The following is a 5110-nucleotide window of genomic DNA, read 5'->3' as shown; positions in this document are numbered from 1 at the left end:
GGGGGGGGGGACCAGGTTTGCTGGTCTCATAGAGCCTGCTAGAACCACTGAGACTATGGCCTCTGGCTGCCCTTCAGGTCTGGAATTGAATGCACACCTGTGGCTTCCAGCCAAATAATAGACAGGCATATGAGTTGAACATTTACCTGAGGTAGGTACACTCCTTGGAGAGAATAATCATGGGAAAAAGAAGGGCTGTTTATGCACAGGGAGACATCTCAGGGGGCAGGAATGCATGGAGGGATGGACACAGGGAAGAGGTAACTACCGAAGGGAAGTAGGAGGGGAGCTGTTGCATTGTGGTAAATTGTGGTCAATGTCATGAGACAAAGAGTATGTTAACTGCAGTATGGAAAGTGAATTTTCTCTGTAAATTTTCACCCAAATCACAATAAAAAAAAGGAAAAAAAAAAAAAAAGGAAGACTGGGAACATACCATGTTGAAAAAAAGAAAATTTTATTTTCTCATTTCCACTTGGCAATTTAAAAGAACATTGTAAAAATCCTTATAAGGTAACAAAGATGTGGAAATGTCACTTGTTTATTAACAAAACACATAAAGATTTTAAAAGCAAAACTGATTCACTATCAGGCTATCAAAAGCTTTAATAACATTGTATTATTTCGTATAGATCTGCTGTCAGTTGGAATCAATTTGATGGCAGTTTGTTCGGGTTTTAGTTTGGTTTGTATTCTTTCATACTTGAGGCCCTACAGTGGCTTAAAAGAATGTATAATAATATATTAGAGTTGGAAGGAATACAAATATTTTAAAAAATTATAATATGTAACACTGAATACTGAAAGTTATTCCAAACTTTTCTAGGATTTTTTAAATGGTTTCTTTTGCAATATGATAGCAAATTTGGGGAAATATGTATTTCACTGATCAGATACATGCTATAATCATTGACTGTACATCAGTAATTCAGTCCCAAAAGGCCAAATAAAAGGTAAACATTGAGGAATAATGATGACAATGATAACAAATACAAACAACAAATTTGAATAAATATTAACAGAGATAATATCAGTCAACAGCTATTTAGCACTTATGATGTATAAGAAATTCTTATAATTGTTCACATTACATTAACTCCTTTAATTTTCACAAAAACCCAATGAAATAAGTACTTTTGTCAATATGTTAATTATGTAAGATCAGAAATATATAACTATATTATTAAAATGTGGAAAGTTATTTATATGTATGTGAAAGCTGGACAATGAATACAGAACACTGAAGAAGAATTGATGCCTTTGAATTGTGGTGTTGGCAAGGAATACTGAAAACAACATCAACTGCCAGAAGATTGAATAAATCTGTCTTAAAAGCAGTGCAGTGCAACTAGAGCTCCTTAGAAACGAAAATGGCCAGACTTTGTGTCACATAGTTTGGTCATGTTGTTAGAAGTGACTGGTCCCTGGAGAAGGTGACCATTCTTGGTGAACTAAAGAGTCAGCAAAATAGAGGAAGACTCCTCAATAAGCTAGACTGACACAGTGGCTGCAACTATGGACTCAGCATAGTGGGGATAGTGAGGATACTGAAGGACTGGGCAGTTTTTCACTCTGTTGTACAAGGATCACTATGAACCTGAACCAAATTGATGCCACCGAACAACAAAAACAACATACTATAGGGCTTGCAGGAAGTCTAAAAAGGAGCTTGCCATTGATATGTGACAACAACAACAAAAAAGTATACTCATATACAATGTACCTGGAAGATATATCAGATAATAACTTTCCTGAGAAAATGAAGATATATTGACCAAATATCTTGGAATCAAGAAATGTTACCTACAAAGGGCAACCAGTAAGACTACACTCTGAGTTCTCAGAAGAAACTGTTCAGGCAAGAAAGCAATGGAATAACATATATAAAACCCTGAAAGAAAAAATTTCCAACGAAGAATTATATATCCAGAAAATACAATATGTTCCTCAAACACAATGGTGAAATTAAGATTTCCAGATAAACCAGAATTAGGGAAATTTGTAAAATCCTTAGAAGAAATAAATGTAAAGGAGCACTTAGACAGAAAACCAACAACAGAAGACAACAACCTCAGATTAAGACACATGACAATATCATCTAGAAACCAGTGCAAGAAAAGAATTCTCAAAATTTAAATAAACTTACAAGAATGAAAATAGACAACCAGAGTGGTTAATCTGTAAATGACAACTACAAAGCAAAGAAAAGGAATAAATAGTATAATACAGAACTTCCAACTGGAGAGGTAGGCAGGACAATATCAACACAGAACAGACTGTTTCAAACTTAGGAGAAGATAAAATTAACTACACATAGCAACAAAGAAAATGAACAACACTTCTAACAAAATAAGAAGGAAGGATTTAGTAAACACAAAATCAACAACAGTGTAGAAAATGAAAAGAAAACCTAACAACAAAATGAACTCAGTACAGAAAAATATTTAGAACAAAGAAACCATCAACACCACAGTATAAAACCCAAAAGAATGACAACAGCAAATTCCTATCTATCATTAATTACACTGAATACGAATGGATTAGATATATCAGTCAAGGGTAACAGAATGATAAAATGAATAAGAAAACAGGATCCATCAACATGCTGCCTAAAAGAGCTTCATCTTAGACACAAATGTGTGTGTATATATATATATCTCAAGCTAATGGCAATTAAAAAAACAGGAGTGGCAGTATTAATTTCTGATAAAATAGACTTCAAGGCAAAAACCAGCATAAGAGACAAAGAAAGACATTGTATAATGATAAAAATGTCAAGTTGATAAGAGGACATAACCATAATAAATATCTACATATCCAATGAAAGAACCCCAAAATACACAAAGCAATCATCAACAGAATTAAGGGAAAAACAAACAATTCTACAATAGTAGCAGGAGACTTTAACACATCACTTTCGATAAAGACAAAAACAATTCTAAAGAAACTCAACAAAGATAAAGACGATCTCAACACACAACCTGCTTGACCTCATAGACAATAACAGAACACTTCACACAAAAAAATGCAACACATATTCTTTTCCAGTGCCCATGACTCATGCTTCAGAAAAGACCGTATGTTAGGCCACAAAGTAAGCCTTCATGATTTTAAAAACATCAAAATTCTACAAAAGCATATTCTCAGATCATAACACTATAAAATCAGAAATAGGAAGATCAGGTAAAAAATCAAATATATGGAAATTGAATGACACATTGCTCAAAAAACTACTGGATAATAGAAGAATACGATGTGAAATTAAAAAAAAAAAAAATCCCTAGATTCAAACAATGTAAGAATAACATACTAAAAAGCATAGTGAAAGCAGTACTCAGGTCAATTTGTAGCAGTAAACTGGCACTGTCTGAGGTAGAAACTTTGAACAGGCTCAAACAAAAGAAGAAATTGTAAAGATCATGACAGAGCTCCAAAAAAGAGTGTCCTGGCCCAGATGGCTTCACTGGAGAATTCTACCAAACATTCAGAGAGAAGAGTTAACACTATTCTAGATCATAGAAAAGGATGGAATGCTCTCAAATTCATTTTATGAAGCAAATATAACCCTGATAGCAAAGCTAGGCAAAGACACCACTAAAAAAGAGTATTATGGATGAAAATCCCTCACAAATATATAAATAAAATTCTTCAACAAAATCCTACCCAATATTATCCAACAGTATATCAAAAAAATGATACATAATGACCAAGTAATTCGTACCAGATATGCAAGGACAGTTCAACATTTAAAACAAAACAAAACACAATCCACTACATAAATAAAGGAAAGGAAAAGAACCACATGATCATATCAACGGGTAGAGAAAAGGCATGTGGTGTGGTAAATTACATAGTGTGGCTTTTCTAGCTATAAGTCTTTGTAAACTCCATGGTGGGATTTCCTGTGAGCAACTGAGTAGCTCCTATACGGGGGGTATTTCTGTTGGGAGCAACACAAAGTAAGTTTCTGGGAAGTTTGCTTTCTCTTAGATTTGTAGAACTCTGATGTTGGGATTGATTGGTTTGGACCACTCTGCCAGGCTCAAAAGGAGCCCTCCTAAAGGCAAAAGGAGTCTCTCTGACTGTTAGCTGGGAAAGATGTGCTGCTGAGAAAAATGCACTTGCTGAGAGAGAGACCCAAGAGACACACCCTGCTGAGAAAGAGAGATGAGAGACATATGCTGCTAAGAGAGAGACATGAGAGACACATGATGCTGAGAGAGAGACACCAGAGACATGTGCTGCTGAGAGAATGCTGGCTACTAAGTGAGACAGCCAGCTGCAAGAGACTGAGTGCATTTCTGAACTTGAATTGTAGCCTGTTGCTTCCCTAATAAACGACATAATCTGTGAGCTCTGTGTGACCACTGCAGTGAATTATTGAACCCAGCAGAGAAGTGGTGGGTGCTAAGGTAGGAATGGTTGGTGTCAGGGTTGGTGAAAGGACTGGAGGGAGGCAGCATGTCTGGCCAAGAATAGGAGTGGCGCTACTGATGGTGATTCTGTCTTCTTCCTGTGGGGTTAGAGGTGGTCAGAAGATGCAGCCTCCCTGCCTCTTTGGCAAGGCATTTTGATAAAATCAAACACCTATTCGTGATAAAAACTCTCAGCAAAATAGGAATAGAAGGGAAAGTCCTTGACACAATTAAGGGCATATACACAAAAGTAATGGCCAAAATTATTCTCAATAGAGAGAGACTGAAAACATTCCCCATGCAAATAAGAACCAGAAAAAGATGTCTTCTATCACCATTCCTATCAACACTGTATTGAAATACCTAGGCAGGGCAATAAGGCAAGAAAAGGGAAATAAAACACATCCAAATTTGTGAAGAAGAATAAAACTACTACTATTTGCTGATGATGTGATCCTACATATAGAAAGCCCAAGAAAATCAGAAAGAAAATTACTGGAAATAATTGAAAGATTCAGAAAAGTGGCAGGGTACAAGATCAACATGTTGTTGTTGTTGTTGTGTGCCGTCGAGTCGGCCCCAACTCATAGAGACCCCTCCTTGGGTTTCCGAGACAGTATCACTACGGAAGTAGGATTGCCCAACCTTCCTTCCGAGGAGTGGCTGGTGGGTTTGAACCACCAGCCTTCTGGTTA

The sequence above is a fragment of the Orycteropus afer genome, unplaced genomic scaffold (assembly GCF_000298275.1).
Source record: "Orycteropus afer afer isolate SDZICR_OR568_19922 unplaced genomic scaffold, OryAfe1.0 scaffold00159, whole genome shotgun sequence".
Classification (NCBI taxonomy): Eukaryota; Metazoa; Chordata; class Mammalia; order Tubulidentata; family Orycteropodidae; genus Orycteropus; species Orycteropus afer.
Note: the sequence above shows the minus strand (reverse complement) of the source record.